The sequence below is a fragment of the Macaca fascicularis genome, chromosome 7 (assembly GCF_037993035.2).
Source record: "Macaca fascicularis isolate 582-1 chromosome 7, T2T-MFA8v1.1".
In the NCBI taxonomy this organism is placed as follows: Eukaryota; Metazoa; Chordata; class Mammalia; order Primates; family Cercopithecidae; genus Macaca; species Macaca fascicularis.
Window position 1 is genome coordinate 18,512,655 of NC_088381.1, and position 15,926 is coordinate 18,528,580.

General features: G+C 47.1%; 1 protein-coding gene across 3 annotated transcripts in view; it reads right to left on the reverse strand.

Moving 5' to 3' along the window:
- EHD4 (EH domain containing 4) overlaps positions 1-15,926 on the reverse strand; it is a 74,196-nt gene that overhangs the window by 22,082 nt on the left and 36,188 nt on the right. The window contains exon 1 of one of the 3 annotated variants that reach the window (XM_073995584.1): positions 432-538. The exons of the other annotated variants lie outside the window; for them this stretch is intronic. The gene's annotated coding sequence lies outside the window, so the exon portion shown is untranslated. Of the gene's footprint in view, positions 1-431; positions 539-15,926 lie in introns of those variants that run through there. 3 annotated transcript variants of the gene reach the window in all.

Consider the following 15,926-nt stretch of genomic DNA (forward strand, 5'->3'; position numbering starts at 1 on the left):
GCTTAAATTAGTTAGAATCAGCTTCTTTGGTTTGCTATTGAAAGCGATGATAGGGCTGGGCGCGGTGGCTAATGCCTGTAATCCCAGTACTCTGGGAGGGAGAGGCGGGAGGACTGTTTGAGGCTAGGAGTTTGAAACCACCTGGCGATATGGTGAGACCCTGTCTCTACAAAAAATAAAAACAAATTAACTGGGCGTGGTGGCGTATGCTGTGGGCTCAGCTACTTGGGAGGCTGAGGCAGGAAGACCACTTGAGGCCAGGAGTTTGAGGCAGTGAGCCATGGACACACCACTGTACTCCAGCCTGGGTGAGAGAGTGGGACCCTGTCTCACACACACACACACACACACACACACACACACACACACAAAGAGAGAACCACAGTTGGTAAACAATCCTCCCCTCACCCCCATTTAAGATTTCGGAATACCTCTTACTGTCAGTTCCGAAAGAAACCTGCCGCCCAAACTGAAACACAGCTGTCACTAGCTGTGCTCGCGCCAACCCAGCCGTGCAGATGCAGTCTCTCTTCCTCTCAGGGCCGCCTGGGTTGAATGGTTAGCTTTGATTGCAACACTTGTGTTTAAACTTTAACTTAAATTGGAGTTCCCAACAGTTAAGTATTTTTAAAAAAGATTCCATTTCAATGCTATAGTGAAATAAAAAATTATTAGGAACAGAGTTGCCAGATTTAAGTTTACTGTAAGTGATGCCAATACTCATGTCTGTAGGAACAGGTGTATATCCATATTTTCTTGTGTTAAAGCAACAATGAGAGCTTAATACAGTTCGAGAAGTACAGGTAGGCAGAGCTGTGTTTGTTCTGTCCCCGAGCAGGTGTAAGAGGACTGCCTGTCACACATCAGGCAACACAGTCAAAGGAGTAGAAATCACCGTGTCCAAAAGAGAGCAAGGAATGATCAATGCTGGGAGAGGCTGGTCTGCTTACCACCTCCCCCTACAAAGTCAGGATTATTTTGCCACTGTAAGTACGTTAAGTGTACTGCACAGTGGGATTAAATAAGTCACACTGTTGTACAACCATCACCACCACCCAGCTCCAGAACTCTTTCACCTTCCCCAATGGAAACTGAACCCATCAAGCACGAATTCTCCCTTCCTCTCTCCAGCCCTGGCGACCACCATTCTACTTTTTGTCTCTATGAATCTGACTATTCTAGGTACTTCATGGAAGCGTCCTTTTGCGCCTGGCTTCTTCCACTCAGCAGAAGGTCCTCAAGATCCATCTGTGGTGTAGCATGTGTCAGAGTCTTCCTCCTCCTAAGACTGAATAGGTCTGCTTGATTCTTGCATCATGGAGGACTCAGGCACCAAAGACCTAGCTACCCAAAAATCCCAGCGGATCTAACTCCCAACATATCATTTAGTCTGCCTGCTAAAGGAAAACAGTCATTCAGAAGGACCTAGTGACCACTGATCCTCAAAGCCTGTTCCTGTATTGGAATGAAATAAGGGGCTTTGCTAAAATTTAGACTCCCAGGCCCCTCCCCAGAACCACTGAATCAGAACCCTGGGGACTGAGCCTGGCGGTCTGCACTTAGAAGCTCCCCAGATGACTGCAATGCGTGGTGCAGTTTGAGGATCACTGTCTAGACTCAATACCAGGGTGGGGGAATTGTACAGATAGGTTTATGTTCCTGTTGGTTGGCAAGCAACAAAACAAATCAAATACATTTAAAGGAGTATTACTTCCTTTTATTTCAAAAAGTTACCAATAGATGTTTAGGTGGTGCATCACAGGTCCAGGAAATGCAGAATTGAAACATGCTTATTTGAAGATGGATTTTAAAACTCACCCAAGCTCCCTGCTCTTGCCCATGCTGGGCCCTGACCCTGGCAAACCCTTCCTCTATGGTCTAGACCGGGCCTAGAGATCCAGCCCAAATCCTAGTCATTCTTCAAAATATCTGGGCCAACTTTGATTAAGTTAGACATTATGTAACTTTAAGCTCCAGTTTTTTTCGCCTGTAAGATCGAGTTGTTAAGTAATTACATGAGAACTGCTTTTATGGTGTTGAGACTTTGTTAACTTTCAGCAAATGTGAGCTATGGTTACTCTGCTTTCCTCAACTGCTCCCCATCCTGAGTTCCCTTGCCTGTGCTGCCTGTGGCACCACTTCACACAGGGTATTAAAATCAGAGGGATGGGCTGGTCTCTCCCATTAGATTATATATTCTCTAACCATAGGAACCATGTCTTCATCATGGTCACACAAGATAGTGGTGGACAACGTGGGCCTTGGACCCAGACTGCCTGGGACCTTCCCAGGTCTATCACTTACTAGTTCTGTGACCTTGGGCAAGTTACTTCACCTCTCTGTGCCTCATTTCCTCATCTGTAATAATAGTGTCTTAGGGCTACGCTAGGACTGATAATAGTATCCACAGGCCTCAGGAGCTGCAGAGTTCATATAAGTGAAGCATTTAGAATCACCTTGGCATCTAGAAAGCGGTCCAAAATGCTATCTACTGGTTATTTTAAAAATCTTTGTATCCAGTGCCTGGCACACAGTGGGGATGCAAGAAATATTTGTGGGAGAAGCACAGTCTGCGGTTATAGAAGGAAAGAAAATTATTTAGGGTGAAGGTGACAGTGCACCAATGCTTGACGAGTGAGAGAATCAGTGCTCAGAAGAAGATAACAAGATACCAAGGGAACAAAAACACTGCTCATCTGCGGTCAATGGAGCAGCAGACTCACAGAAGCCCAGTGGCCTTCCTTTCCTACCAGCAGGTCTTAAAGCTTCCAGCTTGCTCCTCAACTGAATCTATGATTTTAATCACAGACACTCCCCAGCTCAGGAAAGTCCTGCACATACCCATGCTGGCTGGGATAACACAGGGCACACGTTTGTACCCAGAAGGATGAGAATAATGAATGTTTCCAAAGGTTCTACTAGAGGGTGGTTAGGTTCCCAGGAACACTAGAGGTTAGCTACGCTGTGCTAAATAGGCCTGTGAAGGAAGCGATCACTTAGAACAAGGTTGAAAACCAACAGGCCTCAGACTGAATGTGGTGCTTAGCTGCTGTTTTGTTTGGTCTGCATAGTGGTGTTTTTTTTTTTTTTTTTGAGATGGAGTCATGCACTGTTGCCCAGGCTGGAGTGCAGTGGCACAATCTCAGCCCAATACAAGCTCTGCTTCCTGGGTTCATGCCATTCTCCTGCCTCAGCCTCCCGAGTAGCTGGGACTACAGGCACAGCCACCATGCCTGGCTAATTTTTTGTATTTTCAGTAGAGACAGGGTTTCAATGTGTTGGCCAGGATGGTCTTGATCTCCTGACCTCGTGATCCACCCGCCTCGGCCTCCCAAAGTGCTGGGATTACAGGCGTGAGCCACCACACCTGACCTTTGTTTTAAGACAGGGTCTCACTCTGTCATGTGGGCTGGAGCGCAGTGGGGTGATTATGGCTCACTGCAGCCTTGACTTCCCTGGCGTAAGTAATTTTCCTGACTCAGCCTCCCAAGTAGCTGGGATCACAGGTGTGCGTCACCATGCCTTGCTAATTTTTAAAACAATTTTTTATAGAGATGGGTCTCACTATGTTGACCAGGCTGGTCTCAAACTCCTGGGCTCAGGTGATCCTCCTGCCTCGGCCTCCCAAAGGGGTGGGATTACAGGTGTGAGCCATCGTGCCTGGCCTATATAGTGTTTTTACAATTCTGAGTGGACTGTGTTTGGTCTGGATGTGCATTGCTCAGTTCTTACAGACAGCCCAGTTCATAGGTGCATCCACCTGGTGTTCAGTGCTGGGTAGAGACACAACAGCTCAGACTCAGCCTTTGAGACCAAGCTCTGTGTCCTCTGAGAAGCGGCCCCTGCTCTTCTGGGATCCTACAGGAGTCCTATAACCCTGCTGGGCTGTGAGCCATAAGGGTAGGCCTTCTTACCTGCTGGTCACAGCCCAGAACAGTGCTGACTAGGAGAAGGTCTCAGTCAATGCTTCTGAGAGGACTGAATGTTTTCTGTGAAAAAATCTGTTCAAAATTCCCAATACTGGCTTTAAACAATCTTTTGGAACACATGTCTCTGGACATTGAGAGTACACTGAACATCTTGGAATTTTACAAGACACTTCAAAGACAAAAGTGAAAAATGGATTGGTGAGTAATCATGGAGTGCCTAGGACGTGGCTGGAACGGTCACCGAGGGACACACTTCTATAAGCCCCAAACTGGACATGATCCCAATGTCCCTCAACGGGATGGGATGGATACACGGTGGCACAACTATTCAGTGGAATACCACTCAGCCGTGAAGAGGAATGAACTGCTGAATGAACTGCATGGCTGAATGTCAGACACATTATGCTGAGTGAAAGAAGACAGACACCAGAGAGTGCTTTCTGGGGGATTCCATTCCTATGAGATTTTAAAACAGGCAAAGCTAAACTATAGTGACAGAAAGCAGGCAGTGGCTGGCTGTGACAGGAGCCCAGCTGGTGAGTGGGACGGACAAACAGGGAGCGTCTCAGGGTGATGGAAAGTTTCTATAACTTGATGATGGCCGTGGTCACATGAGTATGCAAATGTGTCAAATTCACCAAACTGTACAATTAGATAAAATAGATGCATTTTTCATGCCTGTAATCCCAGCATTTTGGGAGGTCGAGGCAGGTGGACTGCCTGAGGTCAGGAGTTCGAGATCAGCCTGGCCAACTTGGTGAAACCCTGTCTCTACTAAAAATACAAAAATTAGCCAGGCTAATTTTTGGCGGGTACCTGTAATCCCAGCTACTCGGGAGGCTGAGGCAAGAGAATTGCTTGAACCCGGGAGGCGAAGGTTGCAGTGAGCCGAGACTGTACCACTGTACTCCAGCCTAGGTGACAGAGAGAGACTCCATCTCAAAAAAAAAAAAGGTGCATTTAATCATATGTTATACTTCTACAAAATTGACTTAAAAAGCAAAAGTAAATAGAAAGAAAAGAAAGAAAAAACCCAAGGCTGCTAAACTTGTTTAAAGATACACATCTCCACAAACTGCTGAATGGACCAGGAAGTTGAAATCTGTTCATCAAGGGGCTACATACCTAAGCTGGCTGTATATGGAGATGAACGAAGCTAAGGTAGAAGTCTTAAAGCTTCAGAGGAAATCGGCCTGAAGAACCACTCGAAGCGGCTAACCTGTATCCTGATTTCTGGCCAAAGTGATGAGAGCCTCTCATGGTGACAGATCAGGAGTGAGAATGCTCCGAGTTTGTGAGAATTGGTTTCAGCTAGGCACAATGCAACGTGGCCTGGGGCATGGACCGATCTGGACCTATGTGTGTTTGCACGTACGAGTGTGTGTTGTGGGCGAAGGACTCAACATAACCATAGAACCATCCCACAGTGCTCAGTATATTTTCTTTTTTTTTTTTTTTGAGACGGAGTCTCGCTCTGTTGCCCAGGCTGGAGTGCAGTGGCCGGATCTCAGCTCACTGCAAGCTCCGCCTCCCGGGTTTACGCCATTCTCCTGCCTCAGCCTCCCGAGTAGCTGGGACTATAGGCGCCCGCCACCTCGCCCGGCTAGTTTTTGTATTTTTTTTTTAGTAGAGACGGGGTTTCACCGTGTTAGCCAGGATGGTCTCGATCTCCTGACCTCGTGATCCGCCCGTCTCGGCCTCCCAAAGTGCTGGGATTACAGGCTTGAGCCACCGCGCCCGGCTAGCTCAGTATATTTTCAATACTTATTCATGCAATAGAAATTTCAATTCTTTAAGACCTTCCAGTGAAAATTGTATTAGTATGGAACAAAAAAGAGATGTAATCAGTCCTGTTGTTTCAAAATATAGTTTCTTTCTTTGCCAAAGGACCCAAAAGCTGCACAGCTTGGGGAACTAGGAGAAAGAATCTGCCCTGCGGAAGATCCCAGATTGGCATTCCCGGCTCCACGTTCTGGGAACAAAGGGAGGGGGCAGGAAGGAAGGAGTCCCTTCTACCCAATCAAGGGCTTCCCGTCACAGCCCCTGTGGAAACTGTGGTCCTCCATCCTGGCCGGAGAAAGAACCACCAGGAAATGGTATAAGGGGTTAGAACAGTTGCTCCCTGGCTCAGGTCAAATTTGGCAGTCTATTTTTAATACAACAAGATAAAAATAATGCTTAAATTTATTTTTAGAGCCAAGTTTCTAATTACGAGTTTTAAACAAGATGTGTGTCTATGGCCAGGTGTGGTGGCTCAGCCCTGTAATCCCAGCACTTTGGGAGGCCAAGGCAAGAGGATCACTTGAGCCCAGGAGTTCAAGACCAACCTGGATGAGTGAGGCCCTGTCTATATTAAAAAAAAAAAAAAAAAAAAAAAAAAAGAAAGAAAGAAAGAAAAGAAAAGCAAGAAAGCAAGCAAGCAAGAAAGGAAGATAGATGTGTGTTAATGAAAGGATGCAAGGCAATGGAGCACAGGCAGAAATGCAGCCGGGCCCCTCCTGCCATGTCCCTCCTCCCACTCCTGCGGTGGGCAGGGCCACTTGCCTGTGGTGGTGACGGAACACTGCCTAAGACTCTGCTCAAATCTCTCCTCTTTTCGAGGCCCTGCCCACCCCTCCCAGAGTTAGCAGCTCCAGTTCCATGTGGGCATTCCTACCCCTGCCCCCAGCACTTTCTGTGTGGCTCTGTATGTGCAACCCCAGGTTCTCCTGGCTTCATGTTCACCTTTGTGTCCCTCCAGCACCCAGTGCAGTGAGCAGCCAGCCCGAGACAGGCACTAAGAGTGCCTTCTTGTTCCATCCTCACCAATCCAGGTTCCATCTTCACCAATCCAGCCCTCAAATGATCCCCATCCCTTCTTAGAACTCAGAGATAATCTCCAAAACTGTGAGTGTCCCTGATTACTTCTAAAATAAATGTTTACAGAACAAATTCTCCATGACTAGCCTCTGCCTCAACTCTCAACCTTTGCCCATAGTCTCTTACTAAGCCCCACCGTCTCCACTGCACAAACCACACTGGGCTCTTTGCTATTCCCCAGTAGCATCCTGTACTTCCCTGTCTCCACACCCTTGCCCAGGCCTTTCTTTCTGCCTGGAATGCCCTTGCCTCTTCTCCTTCTACAGCCACTCATCCCTCTGGGGCACCTTCCTCTGGGTGGCCTTCCCCACCCAGTGAACAGAACTGCCTTTCCTGTTTCCTCCTGATGGGGTCTGTCGCAGCCTGAGAGCAGGGCCAAGTCTTCACTGTGTGTGTAACCCAAAGGCCCACTGCAGATGCCTCACACGATCAAATCAGGTTCCTGGGGGACAGAGTCTTACGGCTTTAATGAATTTCCTTTGTAGCACTTATACTCTGAAATGGTATATAAATTTGCTGATTATAAGACAGAAATGCTGAGGGTAGAGACTCCACTCCGTATTATATTCACCACTACAAGCCCTGGAATTACTACCGAACACAGTAGGTGTTCAATACATTTGGTTTATTCCTCCAAAAATTAAAAATGGAACTATCATATCATCCAGCAATCCCACTTTGGGTATTTGTCCAAAAGAACTGAAATCAGGACTTTGAAGAGACATCTGCACACCCATGTTGACTTCAGCATTTTGGGCATAATTTCTTTATCCATTCATTCATTGATGGACACTTAATGGCAATAGCCAAGATATAGAAATAACAAAAGCATCCATCAATGAATGAATGGATAGAGAAAATGTGGTGTACGTACCCAGTGGAATACTATTCAGCCTTAAAAAAGAAATTCTGCAATATGCAACAACATGGATGGCCCTTGAGGAAAAAAACATGCTGAGTGAAATAAGCCCATCACAGAAGGACAGATATACCTAATTCCGCTTGTATAAGACATGTAAAATAGTCAAACACACAAAATCAGAGAGGGGAACTGTGACTGCCAGAGGCTGTGGGGAGAAGGAAATGGGGCTTTGGTAATCAACCAGCATAAAATTTCAGTTAGGCAAGATGAGTAAGTTCTAGAGATCTGTGGGACCACACTGTGCCTATAGCCATATTGTGCTTGTAATGGATAGTTAAAAATGTGTAAAGAGGGTAGATTTCATAAGTGTTCTTATCACAATAAAATACAGTAAAATTGGTTTAATCAAGTGAATTCACTTGAACAAGAAATGTAACGATTTTTAGCAATTTGGCAGGGTTAGTTGCTTAAATAGTGGTATGCGTTTCTAAAAAGGGTTGTTACTAAGTGGGGAAGTGTAAATCATCTCAAAGTAAACATCAACTACCTGGGATCAATCAGGTATTTATTATAAATGCACTTTCGAAAAGAGTCCCTTTAGTTAATAATAACAGTCACTTCAGGGCAAGGAGTCTCTGCATTGTTTCCAGGCTGAGTTTACTTTGCAACTAGAAAAGGCTGCTTCTGAAAAAGTCCTCCTGGCTGAGAGCAAAATGATAGCTATAAATCAATAACTGCAGTAAATATTTACTTAGCTCTTACTACATTCCTGCACTGCCCTGTGAGCTCCATTATCACTACAATCTTGTAATCCCTGCAACAATCCCATGAAGTAGGTACTTTTATTACCCCCATTTTACAGGGGAAGAAAAAAGACTCAGAGAGGTTAAATAACCGATCCAAGGCACACAGCTGTTTCACAGGGGAGCCCAGATTCAAACCCAGGGTCTCGGATCCCAGAGCCTGTGCTTTCACCCACTGCGCTGCACCATATGTGCACCAGGATGGTAGAATCAGAGGTGACTGTACTTTATTTTCTCCTTTTCGATTTGTGTTTTTCTAAGTGTTCTACCATGAATATATATTATTTTTATATCAAGAAAACAACTATGCATATTGTAAAAATGATTGGCCCACTTGCATTATTATTGAGGAGGTTGTTCTTTTTCTTCTACAATGGCGCTTTTGGTGAAGGTAATTCCAGCACTTTCCTGCCAGAGGCTGTGCTGGGTGTGCCGAGCACCACCCTGAGGGGGAAGCAGTATCTCAGCAACTACACCCCCGAGGAAGAGGCGGCCCCCAATCAGCGGGAGCAATGGGAACTGCTGATGACAAAATAAGCCACAGAATGAATGGTTCTGCTCCACCGGCCTTCTCTCTTCCCTGCCCCCTTCTCCCCAGCTGACCAGACGCAGGGCAGTGGCGGGGAGGGGCTGATACCAAACCCGGTCTGGGAGACTGTCCAGAGGGAACACAGGTTCCCAGGCTCCTTTTGCAGAGGCTGGATGTGAGTTCACCTCAAAGCTTTCAGCTTGGTAATGGCCACCTCTCGGAGAATGTAACTGGCTACCAGAAAACCCCGAAGGTTGTCTCCCGGTTCCTAGCCTGAAGTGGGTGTGGCCACTGAACCTACCAAAATTTAAGTAAAAGCAAGAACCAGGCGTGCCCGGGACGGCGTTGTGCTGTTTATCTGCTCTCTGCTCTTCCCACTCCTCGTTCCTTTGGGATTTTGCCCAAAACTCTGTAAATTAATTTTTCTGTGCCTGTTTCCTCATAAAATAAACAAGCTAACCTCACAGCCTGTCCCTCCTTCCTCTGGGGGATGTTGTGACAATAACAGATGGGTGAGCCACTTGTCCCTGAAGGCCCCTCCAGGGCAAGGGCGGGAGAGCCCCATTTCACAGGTTCATGCCACGCCACAGACATGGGAACAGAGGAAGGTTCCAGGCCATTACTCAGGCCACTGAACGCTGCTGCTTCTGGGCATGTGACCAAGTGAAAGGGAAAATTGGGTTTCGTATCTCACTTTCCATCTCAGATGAAATATCAGATGAAGAAGCAGGCCCATTTAAAGAAGGCTGAGCCCTGGAGAAAGACAGCAACTCGGTATCATCAGTCATTTTAGGCTCTTTGCTGGAGAGGGAAGTTGGTAAAAAACGTACCAAGAAAATCCTGTAAGTCCTGGAGCCTGGCTTAACCATTGCATTCTGCTGGGCCTCAGTTTCTATAGCTGTGAGTCAGATGATCAATAAGGATTCTTTCTGGATCTTAAATTTTAGCTATATAGGGTGGTTCCAAACAGTAAGCTTCTTTGAAATAAAAAGTCAAATTCCCAGGAAAATCGATTTAGCTCAGCATCTGTATAGTACAGACACGAACTAGTTACGGTGCCAGCCTAAGATGACCCTTCAGATGGCTACAGGAATACTGAATGAACAACTCTAAATGACACCATAATCAAACCATAAGTTTCATTTTATTACATCCCTTCCACTGGATTCATGTGCTATAGCATTTGGGCAGATTTGAAGGTCCTTGAATGTTTCTTCTTTTGTTTGTTTATTTGTTTGTTTTTTGAGATGGAGTCTCGCTTATCACCCAGGCTGGAGTGCAGTGGCGCAATCTCGGCTCACTGCAAGCTCCGCCTCCCAGGTTGATTGACGCCATTCTCCTGCCTCAGCCTCCCGAGTAGCTAGGACTACAGGTGCCCGACACCACGCCCAGTTAATTTTTTGTATTATTATAGAGACGGGGTTTCACCGTGTTAGCCAGGATGGTCTTGATCTCCTGACCTCGTGATCTGCCCGTCTTGGCCTCCCAAAGTGCTGGGATTACAGGCGTGAGCCTCACAGGCGTGAGCCACCGCACCCGGTCCTTGAATGTTTCTATAGGTGTAATTAGTTGCCCTAAAGTTTAACTTATTGTCATCCAATTCCAAACAACTCTATACTGAAAGAAACTATCCGAGGAAGGGTTGTGGAATGAATGACTTCCAAGGATGCTTAAGAAGTCACCCCATCTAACCTTCTGATATTGTTATATATTAGGATGAACAGATCCAGGAATCCCGTGTCACGCACATGGAAATTGTCCATTCCTCATTTTTCAAGTGGGCTTTGTGTATAAGTCAGCCAAGAAAGTCTCATACAATATGTCTATAAATCAGACGGAGTTAGCTTGGCAAACATTACTTGCACTGAATTTTCTTGAGGCAAAATGCCAACAGACTCCACCCAAATGTGATGAGGCCAAACATTTATAAACAAGGCTTTGACCGTGACAATGCATCTTGTCATTCTGTGGTTCAGAAGGGCAAAGGTAATGTTTCTTCAGGTTACAGTTTTCTAAAGAGAAATGTTAAACCAAGGGGATGACAACTGGGGTCAAGAAGGGCTGGAAAGCAACTTCTGACCTGAAGACCCTGCCCCTCGCCCTGCCCTGTTCCTCTTTTCAAACATCTTGGCATTGCACAAGTGTCCTGCTTGCTTGTGGACAACAGCCAGCTCTGCAGACCAGCTCTAGCAATTAAGTTATCAGCTAACCGGCTCCTCAAGCCAAACTATTACTCAGAGACAGTTATTTCTGGGCTTATGTCACAGATGGAAAGAAAGACCCAGTCAGTGGGAACCATGGGAATCCACACGGGGCTCCTTATAAAAAAAATGACTCACTTATTTGCTAAAAGAAGTCCATGTAGTTACCAACAGTATTTCAAAACAGTCAAATACCTCCAGAAAAGGAAATACTTTAGAAAGGTATACATGAAAAGATGTTCAACCACACTAACCATGAGGAATGAAAATTAGAATTGTAATGAGATGGTGGGCGTGTAAACGGGCATGCCTTCTACAGTGGCATTTTTGGCACCAGCTAACATAAAAAGACCACAGTTCCTTTTGATTCCAAAATTCCACTTCTAGGAATGCATCTTAGAGTTACATCTGCACATTTTTTGGATTAGTCTCTATTTCATTTATTTTTTTACATCGATAAAGAAAAATTGTATATATTTATCATGTCCAACATGCTGTTTTGAAATATGTATACACTGAGGCTGGGTACAGTGGCTCATGCCTGCAATCCCAGCACTTTGGGAGGCAGAGGCAGGTGAATCACTTGAGCCTAGGAGTTTGAGACCAGCCTGGGCAACAAGGTGAAATCCCATCTCTACAAAAAATACAAAACATTAGCTGGGCATGGTGGCATGCACCTGTAGTCCCAGCTACTCAGGAGGCTGAGGTGGGAGGATCACTGGAACCCAGGAGGTCAAGGCTGCAGTGAGCTGTGATCATGCCACTGCACTTCAGCCTGGGCAACAGAGCCTCGAGATCCTGTCTCAAAATAAAATAAAACATAAAATAAAGTAAAATTAAATTAAAATAAAACAAAATAAAATAGGCATTCATTGTGAAATGGCTAAATTGAGCTAATTAACATATGCATTACTTCACATACTTGTTTTGTTGTGGTAAGAACACTTGAAATCTACTCAGTGATTTTTTTTCTTTTTTTTTTTTTTTTTTGAGGCAGAGTCTAGCTCTGTCGCCCAGGCTGGAGTGCAGTGGTGCAATCTCGGCTCACTGCAACCTCTGCCTCCCGGGTTCACGTGATTCTCCTGCCTCAGCCTCCTGAGTAGCTGGGATTACAGGCGTGAGCCACCACGCCCGGCTAATTTTTATATTTTTAGTAGAGATGGGGTTTCACCATGTTGGTCAGGCTGGTCTCAAACTCCTGACCTTGTGATCCGCCTGTCTCAGCCTCCCAAAGTGCTGGGATTACAGGCATGAGACACTGCACCCGGCCAGCAATTTCTTTATTTTTAAGCTCCTCCCTACTCGGCACTTTTCAAGATACATTTGCACATTGTGCCAACTGGATACACTTGCACTATACATGCTAACCTGTCTACATCCACTGTGGCACTGTTTGTAACAGCAAAAGATTAGGAAGAGCCTGAATGTCACCCACCAAAAGGATGCCACCTATTAATTCTGGTCCATCTATATGATGGACTGTGGGAGGCAGCTCCAAAGTACAGACAAGGACAAGCTCCAAGATTTACTACAAGTGGGAAAATCACAACACAGGGCAGTGGAGTGAATCCTGCCAGGGCTCCATGGGAGTGGGTGGGTGAGCTGGGAGGAGCCCCAGGGTCTGCAGACAGGGTCTGCTCTGGGAGAGAAACTGGGGGATATGGGTGGGACAATCTTCACTATCTTTTTGTAGCCTTTTGTCCCAAGCACACACACACGTACCCACTGCAGGGCGCTTCAGAAAAAGGCGAAACACTGCATACATGGTCTGATCTGTGTTTTGTATCTTGATTTGGATTCCAGCTGGAGGTGACTTTGAGAAAGAGACTAAGATTACAGGTGAATGGAGGTTTCTTGAGGAAACTGCATCAGGGCACATGTGAGAAATAGCCCTAGATACAAGAAAGAGGATTATGGCAAAAAGAATTGGAGGAGTGACAGAAGCCGGGCCCCTCAGCCACAGAACACCACTCCCGGGTCATTCTCTTCAGCAGGTTTCCCAGCTCCAGTCCTTGCCTGCATTCTCATGGCTTTCCATACCTCTACGGTCAGGCCCAAATACTTCATGTACCCTCACCGCCCCTGCTTTTGATCTCCTGAAGAGTAAGGTCCTTGTCCGAGTCCCAGGACTCGGCCATCCTCTGCCCTCCCCTGAGAAATGCTGAGCGCTTGGCCGAGCGGGCCCTCTGAGCTGGGCCCGTCTATTCCGGGACCACCCCAGTTCTATAACATGAATCATGACCGCCCCTATCACCAGTTATTAATCATGATCCACGTTAAATGGTTTACACATGGTATCTTCAAAACAACCCTGGGAAGGAAAATTCCCTTACTTTATGAAAGTGGAAAGAGGCTCACAGGGCCCCATGCTGGGATTCAAGCTCAGGTCAGCCTCCTCCAGGGCCCACAGGAGTGTGCCTGCATCTCCCCACCTCCCTCCGTCTTTCTAAGGAAAACACAGATGCTCCCTGAAAGCCTTGTTATTTTCAGCGTTTCCACATCCTCCGGCTTGTATGGATGGTCGAGATGCCTGCCGGGCACAGGTACATGAAACCTGAATTCGAGCCACCTGTGTATCCTGGGCAGGGCCTTTTGCTGTTTCCCTCCCACTCTGTGCTTCATAGATAACAGGAACGGCTGATATCTATGGAGCGCTTAGGTATGAACACAGATCATTCAGATCCTTGTAAGATCCCGCTGTCCGAGAGAAAGTACTTTCCCCTGTTTTAGAGCAGGGGAAAATGAAGCTCCAAGAGGGGAAGTAACTCGCCCAGGTCGCCTAGCTGGTGAGAGAAAGAGCCGGGGACAGGGAGAAACGTGCCTGGCCAGTGTTTCTCGGCATGGACTGCCTACTACCTCTCTTCCACCTAGAATCCTGCATTTATAATCCTTCCCTCCCACCTTCTAGGCTGGGGGCTCTCCACTGGTGCCCAGTGATTAGGAGGGAGAGGGGCTTTACCACCTCTAGCAACAGGGATTGAGGCTGTGTAACAGGAACGTCCCCATAACACCAGGGAAGGTTATTAAATGTTTCAAAGTGTACCTGAAAACTTAAAAAGCATTCCTTCTTTATTTTCGTTAGGGGTTTCTAAAAATCCTAGCTTCCGAAGTGGGCTAGGCGGGGGTGCTCCTGCAAGCAGTGAGGCACAGGCAGAGGACCCAGCATCAGGCCTCGCACCCTCCCTGTCAGACGCCCATGAGGCCGACCGGGTCACTTGGTGACTCCTGCGGGGCAGCCACCTCTGCTTCCTTCCAAAGCCCTGCCCTGGGAGGAGGCTGGTTAGTCACAGAGCCTGCCCCACCCTGTCATCTCTCTCATTCAAGTCCTCCCCTCTGTTCTCTGAGAGGGCAGCCTTTACACTGGGGCACACAGAGATGCAGGACAAAGCCCAGGTCGGTTTCGGTAGGTTCTCCAAGTTTGCCAGCCCCTTCTTTCACTTGTTTTGGGGATGGCAGGGTATGTAGGAGGGACAGGCTCAGGAGTGGTGGCTCAGCCCTAACCCAGATTCCTCAAAATGGGCCCCCCCGTATCAGAACCCTCTGGACCCTGCCCATATGTTCCTGAACCGTGTACCAGGAAGCAGTTATTTTTTAAATAAATGGTGTCTTGCTCTGTTACCCAGGCTGGAGTACAGTGGCACAATTATAGCTCACTGCAACCTCAAACTACTGGGCTCAAGGGATCCTCTTGACTCAGCCTCCCAAGGAGACAGGACTACAGGAACTCACCACCACACTCAACTAATTTATTTTATTTTTTGTAGAGACTGGGTCTCTCTATGTTGCCCAGGATGGTCTGGAACTCCTGCCCTCAAGTGATCCTCTCACCTCGGCCTCAAGTTCTAGGATTACAGGTGTGAGCCCTTCTGCCTGGTTGAAGCAGCAGTTTAACAGCTCCCCAGGTGATAACTGTCTGTGGACCCTGGGGCTCACTGCACTAGTCTTCTGAGCATCATTTGCAGCCGTGTGGACTCCAGTGCAGAAAGGAGCAGCAGGGACAGGCTGGCCTAGAACACGTATGCCATACGTATAACACAGAAGGAAATGACAGCAATCGCATGGCCCAAGGGAAGAGAAAAACCAGCAACCAAACGCGTCCAGAGAACTCAGTGGCAGGCCCAGGGCTGTTCCTGCCAAGTACAGGAAGACCTGGACATTCCTAATAATTCTAGGTAATCAATAGAAGGTTGAAAGAGACAATCCTTCAGTGGCTTCCTGGTACTCTCAGAGAAAAATCTATGCACTTCCCTAGGGCCTACAGCTCATAGCAGGTGGCAGGGGGGCCTCCCGATCTCATCACCCACCACTTCCTGGCTGCTCCCTAGCCTCCGCCTTCCCCGAACCTGCCAGGTCTCACCTACCCTCTGCCTTTGCCAATGCAGCTCCTCCTGCTGCAGAGCTCTTCCCCCAACTCTCTGCCAGGCAAACCCTCCATTCTTTATGTCCAGCCTAAATGCCACCTCCTCAGAGAGCCCTCCCTGACTGCCCATCCCTTGCTGTGGGACATGTCTTTGTTTCAGGTGCATTTGTTTTGTGTTTTGGCTCCTCTATCTCCCCCAGTGCATGCTTCATGAAGGCAGCCATGAGGTCTCACTGTTGCTGTGAAACCTAAGGCACCTGGTACCTGACACATAGTAGGTGCTTAAGAAATTGACCAGGGGGCACCTAGCAGAGTGGGGTGCACAGCAGACATTCGACATAAGAAAACCTCTTTCGCCTTTCCGCTGTCCTATGAGTGAGAAT